The sequence below is a fragment of the Neodiprion pinetum genome, chromosome 4, assembly GCF_021155775.2.
Source record: "Neodiprion pinetum isolate iyNeoPine1 chromosome 4, iyNeoPine1.2, whole genome shotgun sequence".
Classification (NCBI taxonomy): domain Eukaryota; kingdom Metazoa; phylum Arthropoda; class Insecta; order Hymenoptera; family Diprionidae; genus Neodiprion; species Neodiprion pinetum.
Window position 1 is genome coordinate 5,236,981 of NC_060235.2, and position 16,152 is coordinate 5,253,132.

General features: G+C 37.7%; 1 protein-coding gene across 3 annotated transcripts in view; it reads right to left on the minus strand.

Moving 5' to 3' along the window:
- Positions 1 to 16,152, minus strand: part of Pgant9 (polypeptide N-acetylgalactosaminyltransferase 9) — a 193,614-nt gene that overhangs the window by 118,351 nt on the left and 59,111 nt on the right. Inside the window, exon 1 of one of the 3 annotated variants that reach the window (XM_046620482.2) lies at positions 6,844 to 7,220. The exons of the other annotated variants lie outside the window; for them this stretch is intronic. The gene's annotated coding sequence lies outside the window, so the exon portion shown is untranslated. Of the gene's footprint in view, positions 1 to 6,843; positions 7,221 to 16,152 lie in introns of those variants that run through there. 3 annotated transcript variants of the gene reach the window in all.

Genomic DNA, 16,152 nt, shown 5'->3' on the forward strand with positions numbered 1-16,152 from the left:
CAATTTTTCACGTATTCCGATTATATTTCATTCGTTGTACGCTGTTTTTTTCCTTCTTTTCAAGTCGAATTTCTTTCTTACAAACAACAGAACCATACATATTAGGGTGGATAATTTTTTAACTCTGTTTTTTTTTTTTCTCCTTTTTCAAGGTGTTGGTCGAAAAATCTGTGTGTAGACATAAAATTAAATAAAAAAACATCACAATAATTGGTAGCGAACTCTGAATAATTTCCTACCTCCTCCAGGTTTTACGAATGTTATTATAATTTTTTTTTTTTTTTTTTTTTTTTTGTTTTTTGGTTCATTTGTTTTGTTTTTCTTCTCTACATTATTCCGTTACCTCATTCGTTACCAAATTTTTATCGTTCAAACAGATCGTCGCGTCATCTGTTAAATGAACGGATTATCCACAAATCGTTCCCAATTAATTATTAACGACACCAATTTTGTAAGGTATGAGTTCATATAAACGATGACCTGCAGCTATGTATAATAATAATAACGAACTAATTGTAACAGGTAAAAAATAAAACCTAAATTAATAAAAATCGAAAAATATAAACTTCACGCAATGTACACTATACAAGAGAATCTATTCATTGATTAAAGCGCCCTGTTAACACAAGGATGCGTGAAAATTTAGTCGTGGCATTAAAAACAAAAGCGAATAAAAATAAAATAAAAATAATCAAGTGGTAGCTAGATCGATTTGAAAGTATGTAAAATCAATAACTAATGTCCTTGATTATAATCGTTGATGTATTTTTGTACTTTGTAAAAAAAAAAAAATTCACGCTCTACTTCAAAGCGATAGTGGGATAATTATAAATTCAATTTGATTGACTTCTGTGCAGTCGGAAGCCTCCTGAACCTTTTTTTTTTTTAACGTTTTTTGTAATAATCTTTCATTTCACCGTTCCGACAGGTATATTTACATATATATATATATATATATAGACTCAACAGCCAGCCGACAGAGCTTTAAACAAACGGTAGGTACATCGGATGATATTCTCAGTAGAGAATTTCGACGACGACGACAACGACGGTGAAAACATTGCGCAAATTACGACGCTCCCTGGAGTTTCCTGGTTTGCAAAATCCGAACCGTATCTACGTCAATGACGGGTTACCGTTGGCTTTTCATTTGTCGCGTGACTGTGACTGCAGCCGCAAAATATATATATATATATATATATATATATGTATATATATATGTATATGCATAGACGTAAAGTCTCTTCTCTTCCGAAATCCAGAAGCTAATTGGCCGGTAAGTGTGCAGACTGTATTTACGCTTTGCTCGTCCTAATTCGCTGCTGCAGTTTCTGGAAATTGCGAACGCCGAGCGTTTCGCCATCAGCGGGCACTTACGCAGCAGGCACTTAGCTCTCTCAAGCCTGCAGCGATGATTCTCGTGCAATTACATCTCATCTTATACCCACTTACGTGCACAGAGCGATACGCGATTTTCGTCATTCTTAACTCGCTGCAAAAAAGCTAAACCAATTAACTAGCGTTATAATATTCTCGCCGCGAGATGTGAAAAAGAAAGTAGCTGCAAAAAAAAAAAAAAAAAAAATGGTTTTCTAACTCTGCACGATGTGCAGTGCAAAACACTTTGCTTGCTTAGCTATAGTTCAGCAACTCTGTCCGCACATTAGGGATCTTTTTCTTTCTTCTTCCCGGTTAGGAGAAGATGCCCGATGATGACCTTTGAACGACACACTTTCCCATTCACGGTGAGCTGACCTTATACTCGAACTCGCGTATCCACATCGTCGAGATTCGATATTTGTTACGTCGGATGATGATGATTGTTATTATTTATTGCGGAGAAGAATCTTTCGCGTAAATTGGGTGCAACCGATTTTGCGCAGTATGATAACTAGCGAATTTGTTACAAAAATATATTTGGTGAGACACGTCGAATCATTTGGAAGATAAACAAAAAATAAAATAAAAATAAAATAATGATAAAAGAGGAAATCTTAAAGCGAAGAACTGACATTTCGTCGCAGCATGAACGAGGATTTACACAGTAAAATTCTACTTCGTTTGCAATTTTGAACGCAGAAATTTTAATACGGAATGAAAAATTTCGCTTAGACTTTCGGAGAGGATAAATATTTTCTCAAATAACTCTTCCAAGCTCTTCAGGGTACCGAAATTTTTCGCTATAATTGAATAATAACAGCTTAAATACTTAAAACGAGCTTCGAATAATAAGAAACAAAAATATCCAATCGCAGCAGATCAAAGTATGCTGGAAAAAGTGATTCTTCAGGTAGAAATATAGATAACGCGTAAGAAACCAAGTGATTAGATAGCGTAATTGATGATTAAATACCAACGTTGAAAAAAGATGCGCGCGTAGCCTGATAAAAAATTGAAAAGGCGGTTATTTACGAAATAAGAATACGTAAATACCTACCAGAGTTCGATACACGTAGGTTAAAATTACATACGCGACTTGGCAAGAAGATTTCCTTAGTCTGAGGTCTTGTAAAAATTTCAGATAAATATCGCAGCGTTGAGACGAATGAATATAGGCTGCAAGCACGAGAAGGTAAATTAATAATTCTGTCACTGGCAGCCGTTGGCGCGAAAAAATATCTTTATCTCTGAGTAAGTAACGGCGGCGTTGCAAAAGTTGCTACCGATACGCGTGTGGAGATTAAATAATGCCAGTCTGCAGAGCTTAATTAACCCCGCAACTGCGCGAAAGAAAGCTCCTCGTGAAATAATAATTACGTACGCACATTCGCTTTCACCTTGTTACAGTAAACGGAAAGCTTCGATCGATCAAGCGAGATCAAAAAGAGTTCCGATGAAATATTTATTGCATAATATTGTCACCTTATCACAGCTTGAAATAAAATTTATCAAAGGTTCGTTCGCTCTTCAAAAATTCATCAACTTGTATATTTGGATAAGGTGCAATAAACGTTTTGATATAGATATTAAATTTTAGTCGAGCCGAACAATGATCGATAGAAATTTATTTGATGTGTAATTGAACAAATCATATTTTACTGGACAAAATGCCACGATAATAACAAAACATTTAGTGCAATAAATAGACTTCTTTTTTCAGTGCATACCCGTTTCGTCAAGTCGAAGAATCGTTAATTTCAAACGAAAAGCTCAATCGCGATTTTCCACGATATTGAAGTTGGCAAAGTTATCGAAACGAAATATTGGAAAAAAAATTTCCTTTTTTTTCAATTTACACAATAAATATTGTATAGGTACTAACGGTTTACTAAACTTGATACAATTCTAAAGTCGTGAAATAATGTTTTGTTCCTCAACAAGAATCGTTCCAATAACGTCAAGCTACTAACTTCAACGTGATGATTTTCCAAGGATTTTTGATACTTGGACTTTTCGATCTTCGATGTGTCCGGTGAAACTTGAATCGTATTTTCACCGTCTCGAACACTTCTCGTATAATCGTTATAAACTCGATAAAAGGATTATAGGTAACCCAGAAGGCTGTCGCATGTAAATAAATAAACGATAAGATATAAATATATCTGTGGAAGATCGTAATCAAACTTTCACAAGTGGAAACTCCGACGTCGCGTCGGTTTCGCAAAACCGGTTTGGTTTACAAAAATAGTGTCATCATATTTTGATATGAGGAACCTCGACGTTCTCGATGCTGCAAAGTTGAACGCCCATTTTGTCACAGGCATTCAATTTGCCCGTATAAATAATTCAAACACTTGACGGCGGTGTAATTGGGTTAAAAACAAATTAAGAAATATGCTTTACAAGTTATATTTATTCATCGATTTTGTCTGCCGCTTCGAGTGTAGGCAACATCTTTTCGACAGTCCGAGTTACTCCCATGAACCGGAATATTTATGGCCACGATCCAAGTCACGGCTGTGAATTTCCAACTGATTAGAATTTCGAAATATCGGTATTAGCCCTGCGTTTGATGAATATTCAGAAATCGGCCTTAAAACGGACGCCTTCAGCTGCGCCCAAACATCGGTCAAAAGTCTCTCTGGGAGATTCGCCGGAGGATGTATAATACTGAGCGTATATATCAGGATGTACCAAAGAAAGAAATTATTAAATTTTTGTTTTTTTTTTATTCAACGCGCGTCAAAATTTTTCAAGAGCATCTCAAATAGAATATCTCAGCCAAATATCAGCTCCTGATATTGATATTCGGAGATGCCTATTTTATTTTTCACATTTTACATTTAAATAAGACGTATAAAAACTCGAAAAATTTATGAATTTATTTTATTCTGCATATTATATATATGTATAGTTAGAAGGTATATCGAATGTCCGAAAGTCAATCAAGTTGAATTTTATTAAAAACGGTCGTCTGAAACCCTCAAATTTCAACTGAGATAATATTGTATCTTTCATCATTTCACGGTAGATAACGAAAATTGACCACGAATGCAAAATTATTCCAACTATAGTTGCGCACATCTCGCAAAAATTATACCTTATCAAATAAACATATTGTACATTATTCTTCGTATGAAAAATTAATTTCCTGCGCGTGTGCGAACAAACTTACTCGTTAGTGACAACAACTTGGCATTAAAACGCGAGAGAATGACGCGACGTTTCAGCTACGACGCCTTCGAGAATATATGTATATAACTGTACTTGCTTGATTTGAATTTGCGGTGTTTTTACATCGTTTTACCGTAACATCGAGAAAGATACTTTGAATAAAATTCAACTCAGTCAAACTCAGTTTAATTCGTTGAATCCAAGTATAATTATTTCTTGCTCTTGTCAAACGTCCCTTTCCTTTTCTGTTTCTTTTTCTATTTCTTTTTATCCAGACCGGTACGGCTCGCACATACGCGCAACGGTACTCGCGTGAGCTGATCGAATCAAGAGCCAACGGTGTATAATAAACCGCGTTTCCACCCACCTGCCGTTTATGGGCCACATTATACAGGTATAAACCACTCGACGATTAATCGTATCATCGTTACACCCCGCATCAGGATCGCTGCTTTGAAATGCGGCAGGACTAACAATAAGACGACGATTCGGTTGATCAAACGTCGGGTATAATCCAAGCGGTACCGAGCGTATAGTGGTGGTATCACTAGTCGCAGCTCGAGCAGCGTGCAGTTATACGCCTAGGAGTCCGTTTAGCCCTGCAGAAATTGTTTATCGCCGAGTTTCAGGCTCCCCACCTCGGCCCATCTCACAGCGTGATTTCATCCTCCCAGCATCCGCGCGTCCTCGAGAGATAACGGAAACAATGAGCCGACCGGCCAAAGCACACAACGGAAGCACCGACGATACAGCCGAACACTCGGTGCGGACTGTGTAGTCTATTTATCGAGGCACCTGTAGCACCAAGAAAAGCACCTCGTGCGGGCACTTTGTGTTTGATCCTTCGTTCGAAAACTACCGAGAAATTAATTTTCAGCGTCTAACCGTCCAGCAATTGGTTCTAGTCATCGGGAAATTCACGGATTGTACACCGAGAGAAATTTTTAGTTACTGTTACCGCCCAGTCCTTAATTATTTTTTTCATTTTTTTACCACAATCGAAGAATATAGTTCTAGGTAAAAAATGAAAATTAGTTTTCTAGCCGTTACCGGAAAGTCTGGTATCCGTTGCTATTCCTTCTCATTACGATCGCTGTTGCTAGATTTTCTTGCAACTGTTGCGAAAATTTAATGCTCGTGCAGCGATAAATTGACGTTAAAGTCTTGTTTGACTAAAAAAGTAGAGTAAGCTTCACAAACTGATTTTGCGACGCAATTACCAAAAAAGGATCGACGATTACCTCGTTTTTCGTAATTCCAACGATATTCAAACAGTTTTTTTAACGATACCTGTTTTACTCAATTTTTCTGGTTACTGTAACAAATCAAATTTTTCTCAATGCACAGTCAGTTTTTTAACTTTGTAAAATAAAGGTTCGATAACTGGTACAATTGCCTCAGATCGTCGTCGACCACGTGCCGTATAATACAGTCAGGATCGTAGTCTCGGTCTCGTTTTGTTGGTGGTGGTGATTTGGTCACCAGTCGCGACATGTGATACCGGTAATCTCTTACAAGCGAAAGGAAGTGCGATGCGTCCATTTCCGTTGGTCAAACTGCTCGCTACATGGCTACCAATTGTAAGATTCTCGAATGCTTGACGGAAGCCGCAATCACCATTACTGATAATAATCCGAGAATGATAGAACGGAACTAACTTAATCATCCTGTAACTATGCTTGATCGTCAGCTCCGAAAGAATAATTTCATTCTAATGTTGGATTCGGAGTATTCGTGTCAGAAATCGTAACCTCGTCTACGAAGTCGAGTGCAACAAGTTTGAAATGGCGGGTGAAAAACGCTGGAATTCACTGTCCCACCTCAATTCCAGCAGACCGTCAACCGATCACCGACCGTGTCAAGGTGGCCAAGTCATTCACTGATCCGATCGAAGACCCAACGGAAAGATGAAAGTGGATAAAAGGTGAAACTACGCTGCAGCGAACGAAGAGTCACCGGTAAATGACCTAACTACGAATATGACGGTGATTTTAAGACGGCTGTTCAGTCGCTGGTGACATTTATCCAACCGCATATCAAAAGCTTGGAATCCATCGGAATGAAATGGATTCCGAAGTCTAAACTGTCTCCTTACGTTGCTTCGGTAAAAATTTGAAAGAGTTTAGCCAACAGTTTCAATGACAAAGGACACGACGGTTCTGGTATCCAATGACACAGCTGCACACTAACCGATCAAGTCACATCGCGAAGCGTGGTAACCGGAAGCCTGGTAAACGGTTTGGAGATGGCATTTGAAGAGCGTCTGGATATCATTCAATATCGACTCACCTTTCGCTAGGATGCCTTAAGGCTCGTCGATTCATCCGGACATTCCATTCCACTCGGTAAGCCGATGACGGTCGTACGATTCTACAGCAACAAAGACGTTCTCGATTCGCATACACGGAAGAACCGACCCACAAACTATCAACAGTGAGGAACGAAAACAACACTAAACCGCTCACTGGTCGATAATTTCTACGTTTTCAATTATCTTTCACTATATGTCTTTCACACAGATGATTCCAACGAATCGTAGTAACGACGCAACGACCGCTTATCGCGAGTTATGTTTACTCACAGAGTTGGTGGCCTTATGAGCCATGTGATAGTACGCCAAGTGACCGAACTAATCAAGGAACGAGCAGACGGGCTCGCTCGACAACGATCGCGGACCGACTGAGGCTCCTCCGATTGAGTACAAACAAACCGCCTCACTCCTCTCCTCTCCTAGCCACGCCAGTCCTCCTCTCCGCCCGCGCAGCTCCCTCATACCTCGTCATCCTCGTCCATCTCTCTCTCTCTCTCTCTCTCTCTCTGTCCTCTTGTAGCAATTACTGGAGATGCACTACGGAGTACCAAGGTAGGGTGAAAGGATCGCCTTTGGTACGAAGGGCCGATTTGCATCGCCTCGAATGGATCTTCGGCAATAAAGTCGGTAAAGATTCGCTGTCGATGAACGATCATCGACCCCGAAAAGATAGAGTGAGTAAGTGATAAGGAGAGGTGAAAATTGTTTCTCTCGAAATCCTTAACAAGCCCGACAATGCCTTCATCATCCGAACTCCAAGTCCACGCTCACCGCGAGTTTCGAGCATGCGGGCAGCTTACGTTGGAAACTTCGAAATTCTAAGGGGGAAACGCGGGACGGATTCCGCGTACGGAATTCGTAATGATTGTGGATTGAAAATTTTCCTTCCATTCCTCGACGGAGAAACGCGTGTTTCTTCGTCTTGTTCTCGGTGTTGTACGATAATACGTACACGGTTTTTCGAGGATAAAAAGATCCCCGAAACGCATATCCGGATGTCCAATACGAACTGCCAAGGAGAGGAAGAAGAAGAAGAAGAAGAAGCGGAAGGAGGATGGAAAAATATTGTCCAACGTCTTCACCTAATACCCACTTTATTTCTGTCCCCCACGCGACCCCGTGATGAATTGCGTCGCGCGTTTGTCGTTCGTTTAAATTTCAACGGCACCGACCTGCGCAGCGATGATGACGGGCACGCTTTGAGGCTCCGGGCGATAATTTGTCACTCAATATCAACGAGAACGGGAACGAGAACGATCACGCTCAGGTTGTTGGGGTTTAGGTGAAACGGATCGTTCAAGATGAACGAACAACAAGGAAAATGCACATTTTTCACACCAATTTCCCCGACGAATCGCCCTTGCCATTCCAGCGTATTATCTATAACATGGTCGAGACTGTTGTTTATTAAAATACTTTCTACAATTTCAATCTAAAGGTTCTGAAATAATTTAACAAATAGTAACGCACTCTAAAGAAAGTATTCACTGAATAATTTCATTTGTACAATGAGAGAAATTTTTAGTGCCGGTTACCGCTCAGTCATTGACTGTTTTCATTTTTTACCACGATCAAAAAATATAGTTCTAGGTAGAAAATGAAAATCAGTTTTCTAGCCGTTAACGGAAAGTCTGATATCCGTTACTATTTTTTCTCATTACGATCACTGTTGCTATAATTTCTTGTAACCGTTGCGAAAATGTAATGCTTGTGCAACGATAAATTGACGTTAAAGCATTGTTTGACTAAAAAAGTAGAGTAAACAATAGCGCAAAATGGTTAGGCGTACCTCGTTTTTCGTAATTCCAACAATATATTCAAACAGTTTTTTAACGATACTTGTTTTACTCAATTTTTCTAATCACTGTTACAAATGAAATTTTTCTCAGTGTAAAACTTTTTATTCAGGAACGAAAATTGAAAAGCGCAATATTTCAAACATTTTCTTTGAGAAAAATGATTCTTCTCAATGGGAAATATGCTCGACCGTTAAAGGGTTAAATGTCAACTCCGATGCCCTGCTGACCTCCCACCTCATCCGCAGCCGGAACTCACTATTTATAGTTTTTAGGGTCGACCGTCAGTTGAACTGGGTCAATCAATGACGACAACAGTCACCTGGATGATATCTCGTTAATTAGCTCGTTTGTGTATCGAGCTCCGATTGATCATCGGACGATTATGTTTCATGCGCGTTATAAATGAAGCACGTATCGATATTAATATATATATATATATATATATGTGTGTGTGTGTGTGTGTGTGTGTATATACGCGCTGATGTCTGATTAGCCCAAGGTTTTGTCAGGTCCGGTCTCATCAATCTCCGATGAAATTCAAATTATGTGAAATTCACCATCGATCGCGGAGTCGTTTAGTTTTTGAAGAAAATTTTGAGAAAAAATTGAAAAAAAAAAAACACGTGCTCAGTTGAAGAGCAACTGTTAATGGAAACAACATTTTATCGCTTCATTAATTTTTTTCCCTTCATCAACTCAACGACACTGTGATTCTATACAACCGCTGAGCGTAAACCGAGCGTGTATCTAGGAAAGTTTTATCGCTTGTCGAGTAAACTTCATACTCATATATAGTTATCATCCGCCGAGCTGGGATATCATTTCACGCAGACGGATCCGTCGCGCATATACAGGTGGTGGTAGTATCGAATTTCCGAATCGTTATCTCTGACGCGGTGCAGCGGTTTGAGCTTAATTTACAATTACGATACAATGTGTGTGTGTGTGTGTGCATTAGAGTGTTTCAGGAAAGAAATAATCCATGATATTTCACACCCTCTAAAAAGTTCGTTCAGATCGAAAGCAAGATTACGTGAAAGAATGAGCGTTTTAGGTTACGTGGAAGATGGCGCTCATTTGATTTTTTAACTTGTTTTCACGTTTTTTTCAATTTATGAATAAACACGTTGCGGCACTTTAATTATTATTTCTTTCCTGACATTTACATTCAACTCAAATATCACGATCCGTAAGACGACGATATATCGACCGGCAATCTTGATCTCCCAAATTGAAAGTTTAAATTAAATTATAACAATTTTACGAGATTGAATTAATAATGAAAAAGTCGTCGGATAGACTTCTCAAACATCAACTCGAGCCACGATATTAAAAGTCTGGGTCTTCTTTGTGACGTAAATTGACATTGCGATTGATGTAAGGAATGGAAAAAAAAATTTCATTCAGGATGCTTCGCAAATTTATAAAAGTGGAAAATCAACTGAACGCCATCTTCCACGTAACGTAGAACGATCATCTCTTTACAGAAACTTTCTTTCAACCTGAAGAAACTTTTCTGGGATTGCCACGGCGGAAAATCGCAAACTATTTTTATCTGAAACATCCTAAAATACCTACAAACATACATTTTCGAGACTGATTATTATTATAGTAACCGAAACATGAAAGAAACATAGAGGATAAAAATTTCTTTTCTCATCTCATCTCGAATTCCTCTCCATTCCCTTTTTCTAACTATAATCGTTGTATGTACGTTACAGGGTGAATTTCGACCGTATCAATTTGTCGTTGAGCGTGCGTGCCAATCGCATTCCACGGTCTTGTCGTGAGAAACGTTATCCTGGCGCAATAAGAAGCACATAGAGATAAAGAAAAGAGTATAAATAATAACATGATCGGGGGAAAGAAAAAAAAAATCAAGTAAGTAAAGGAGAGAAATGAAAGTACAGACAGCGATTTTTCCATTACATTTCGGTATTCTGTACCAACCTATACGAAGCACAAATACGTCAAACTTTTATTGACGAGTTTATACGAGTATAAAATAATTCGAACAGTCGGTAAGTTCAACATCGCAGCAGTTCGTGATAACATATTAAGCTATAAATAATTATTTCAACAGCTGTGAATAAATTTTACAACGCCAATTATTATTATTAATCGATATGATAATAACTCTCTTGTGTGTAAATAGTATTACAAGCTCACCGTAATTGCGTTACGTATAAAACGAATTGTGTCAACTGACGACGAAATGGAAACAAAAAAAAAAAAAAAACCAACACGTGCTTCGACCACGAACATGTTATACGTGTCGTTATACTATCCAGCTGATTATACTGATTTTGTTCATGACTGTACCAATATTAACACAAGCTGCGAATACACGGAATCCAGTCAGTGTCATGCCGCGAAGTACAATATTCGCAGTTCAAGTTTTTCTCGATCTATCAGCATAAGTATACGGAAGAATTACAGAGGCGGAAAAAGATCGACGAAGTGAAAATTACGAGTTTATTTTATTTTTAAATTCCTTAATTTTCAAATCTAATCGAGTTGAATTTCAGCGGTAAAAGTATTTGCTCAGTAAATTATTAATATACTGGAGGCATTCCATGACGTCACGATCAAGATTCGACGTCGATGTCTCGGATTCGTTTTACAATTTCTTGCGTGAAATAACATGACGAAGAATCGCAATTTTCTTTAGAATTTTTCGACCCAGCTTAACATATCTGAAGTACGATTGAAAAACTTGAGAAAAAAAAAAAAAAACACCCATTCTCATGCATATGAAAAAATTCAGATGAATCTTATAAAATGTAACGAAATTTTTGACACATTTTTGAAGATGGAAATTTCATAACTTCGAAAAATAAATAGAAAAAATGGAAAAAAATACAAAGTATTATTATTGGATTGCGTTTTTGACATAAGAATGAACATAAAATATTCAGAGATATATTATAATGAACTCTTATGTTCGTTTTTACAAATGTCAAAAATGAAATCCAAAAACAATCGTTTTTTTTTTTTTTTCGAATCATTTTTCTTACTTATCCTTTGACGTTATAAAATCTCCATCTTCCGATAGATGTCATAACATTTTCTCATACTTTATAAGATTTTTCTGAATTTTTTCCAGATTTTATAAAATGTGTGTGTGTTTTTTTTTTCAAGTTTTTCAATCGTACTTCATACACTACGCTGGGTCGAAAAATTGTGAAAAAAATTGCGATTTTTCATCACGTACTTTCACGCAAAAAATTATAAAACCAATCTGCGACATCGACGCAGAAACTCGATCCTGATGTCACGGATTGCACCATAAAATAAAATTCGACCGTTCACCAGTTTTACAGTAAATACAACAACGGATTGTTTATGGAGGAGGAGTAATTAATTACAGATTTATTCAAGCAAATATGAAACAGTAGTAAATATTCAATGCGACCAGCAGCAGTGAGATTTGAAATTCGCGAACAATGCGTCCTCCTCCCCCCACCGTCACTGTACGCTTTAAGGCGGTACATACAAAACCACCGCGCCCAGATCTAATCAAAATTCACGGCAATGCTGTGAGATTTTTATACACCAGCGTAAAATGCGAAAAAATAATACGACGAAAAACTTACTCCGTCGGACAGACGGAAAAAAAAAAAAAAAAAAAGCAGCAACAAAAAAAGGAAAAAAAGAAGCGTCCGTAGATTGCAATCGGTGTAATCGTCGGATTATAAATCTTTGGCATTACGTGCTGCATTCGTTGATAAAAAATTTCATATTTCATGGTTGGTAAAAAATTCTTGTAAGATGGATATCGTTGCGATGTAACAGTTTGAAGATTTTTCAAACCTACCAGATAATCTGGTGTTATACAAGTAATTAAATATATTCCTTGATTGATTCGCTATACGTTTTCACTTAAGTAAAGGTTAAATGGATCTTGAAGGACAAAGAACGACATGTTTCAGCTAATTTCTCTTTTCAACATGGTAGTAGATGTTTGTTTTTATTAATTGTAGCACATGATTGAACGAAGGATTTTTTGAACATTGAAATTTGAATTTTTGATCGAGTTGTATGCACAACGGTACGATTTTCGGTAAAATCTAGACCGCACGTTGTCTTGTAAGATAATTTGTGATCAAAGCGGAGAAAAAAAAAAAAAAAAAAACAGGCAACATTTCACGACGACAGAAAATATTTAATTTTTTGATTTCCCGAAGACACTTGTCTTTCCGAAAACCAGTTCTCAACGGCTCGATTTTCAAAAGTTTTGTACGAATGTTTCATAAAATATTGTTCAAATACGATTCTTTCATATGCTTGAAGTTTGAATAAAACCATTCTTTTGTTACGTTGAAAAACCATGTAACCCCCCTTGAACAGGTATTTTTTTTTTTTTTTTGACATTAATTTACTCTCGCACAAACGTAAAATAATCTCATAAAACGGCTGAATTTTCTATCCAGAACTATATTCTTCCAGTTGGATTGAGAAATGAAAACAGTTAATAACCGTGTGCTGAAAATTGAACCGAATAAAAAAAAAAAAAAAACAAATAAAAACCATATATTTTCATCTCATTTCGAATCACTCGTCCGTACAATTTTTCATCGAATATACAGAAAAATCGTTGTCACGTATATCTGCGATACTACACCTTTGATATCCGAGTCGAAGTTTCCGAAGTGACGACGACGATGGGGGAGGAAGAGGCCGCGGGACGCGGTTTATGGGGAGGAAGGAATTCGGTCTGATTGGGTGGAGTGGGTGAGAAGAGGTGAAAAAAGGTGGATTTTTTCGGCCCACTCGTCGGCGGCGAGGGCCGTATAAGTATTACAGATCGAATAAACTTCTGATCGGATAAGGATAATACGTTACGGTTGAGCCTTGGAGGAGGGGGAGGAGAGAGAGAGAGAGAGAGAGAGAGAGAGAGAGAGAGAGAGAGAGAGAAACGGAGCCGAGCGTAACTCGCGGAAAAGCCTCGCCGGTATTTCGGCTTCACCATTATTTCCACTCCCCGGCGTTGCCGGGTTGCTAGTAAGTATAGGCGGGGTACAATTCACGATTTATAGGCGTCCATTTTCCCCGGGACGCCGTTGGAATGATTGTACAAACTATCCGGGCCGCCTATACTTTTTCTTATTTTTATTCTCATTCTTATTCGTATTCTTCTGCGTTCTTCGTTTCTTATTCCCGCCCTCTCCCTTTTTCATCTACTTACAAACACCGACGTCAATTTATTATTTAGACGCAATTCGACGTCCGGAATATATAAAGATGGTAAAGACGGAGAAGAAAAGAGGAACGCGTATTTTCTCCGCATCGCGCGTCCCTGTTCTTATACACATTTTTGCTGGACTTTTTTTTTTTTTTCATCACCCTACGTCGCTTTGCGCGAATAAAGGAAGAGAAAAATTTTTTAATAAATAAACAATTTGTAAGAAAGATTAGTGATTCTTCACCCGAACTTTCGTCTTTCACCCGATTTTTCAGGATGAAGACAAAATGTGCATATGACGAATCGATCGTGATTCTGAGTCGATGTTGTGAGATTAGTTTCATCATTTTTTGTACGATAGTACATTAGGGTGAAATTCAATCCCTATTTTTTTGCAGACTTTTTCGACCCAGCGTACCTGAAGTATAATTTAACAAACTTGAAACGAAACTCCTACTTTCTGAAATCTGTAAAAATTCAGAAAAATCTTACAGAGTATGACACCTATCGAAAGTCAAAAAAAAAAAAAATATGAAAATTATTTTGTATATAGTTATATGCATAGTAAAAAAAAAAAAAAAACAATTATTGGATATCTTATGCAAATGTGATCACATATTATTGATGTTTAGAGGTGCTTATTTTATACTTCCATTTTCTAATTGAACAAAACGTACACGATCGTGAAAAATTAAAAAATTTTTTTTTTTTCTTCTCGTAAACGGTTTAATTAATAAACGATCGATACACAGATTCTTGTAGGAAATTTCACGCTCTACAAAAAAGTACCAAACTAGAATTTTCCTGACTACAACTGATTGCGAGATAGTCACCTATAAACATTGTTTATGTAAGAGTGCTCAAACTTCAGAAACAAAAAAAAAAAAACACTTTAAAAACGCTGCTGAATTTTCAGGAGAAGGATAAGAGTTTGAATAAATTGGTCCCGAAAAATGTGTATAGAAGAATAAAAAGCGATACTTACAACGCACCTGAAATAAATTGAAAACGGTGAAAAATATCGCAGTGAAAAACAAAAAAAAAAAACTGTCATCCAATATGAATTTTAATGCCGGAATAACTATTCCTACGAGAGGATCAGAAAAAAAAAAAAACGTCAAGAAATACATTCTCATGGATCCGGAATCGAATATACACCGTATAGGGACGACACGTTTCTGAATGTATTCAATATATCGCATGCATATAACGCTGGAGTGATTCGCGTACCGCAGCGATGAAATATACGTATAGTACAAAACAGCTGATACGTGCAGACAACATTGTTTCCGTTGAAAAGCGGAGCGCCGAAGGGGTAATTATCGACGTTTGTTGGTCGCGAATTGCTTCCGGACGTTTGGCACGACTATTTGCAGAAATCAGTATAGGATATTCCTCCGCAAATTTGAAATTAAATTTGGCGTGCAATAATTGCGTACATACGTACGTATCAAATATACGAGAAAATTATACAGGCATTACCGTCTGGGTATAAAACGTGCGCGTAATTGTCAACTAGATTAATGATCATTGCTATGTGACGAAATTGGCGGTATATATAGTCGAGTAATTTATATTATACATATATATATATATGTATAATTATACGACGAAGAGGCTCTTAAAATTATATTACTCAGGGAAAACGATGCCGGATGAAATACACACACACACACCCTCTCTCTCTCCCTCTCTCTCTCTCTGGATCCCTCTTTCAACGTACGCAGAGTCGACCGTCGGTTTATTGTCCCGGGTATTAGCTGAAAGGTAATTAGCCAAAGCTGTAAATTAGCATTCATAACCAATTCTCTTGGCGTGCATGGGTGCCTTGTACCAAAACTCTCTACCTCTGTGTATTTATGCGGCACGCTATTGCACGACCCAAAACCAACCGCTATTGGTTATACGCTTCGTACGCGACCGGTTGCACAATGACCTGTATCCTCCATCGCTCAAATTTGTCATCGATTAGTCAATTAGTCGATGAATAAATTAAAGGCTAGTCGCTGCTTTTAGCTCCTCCTCACCCCCCCCCCCCCCCCCCTCGCTCTCTCCCTCTCTCTCTCGCTTCCTCTTTCCTGTAATAAAGATAAGGAATCATCTTTCACGGGTTATGGAAGTGTTTTTGCTGTAATGTATGATCCTTGTTTTTTTGTAACAACTTCATACAAACATCCTCGTGATTATACCAACGAATAATTTCATTGATACGGGAGAAAATTATTACACACGGGATATGAAAATGTGTGCATAGGTTTTCACAGATTTTTTGTAACGGTGGGAAAAAGTCGGTGAAATCTTGC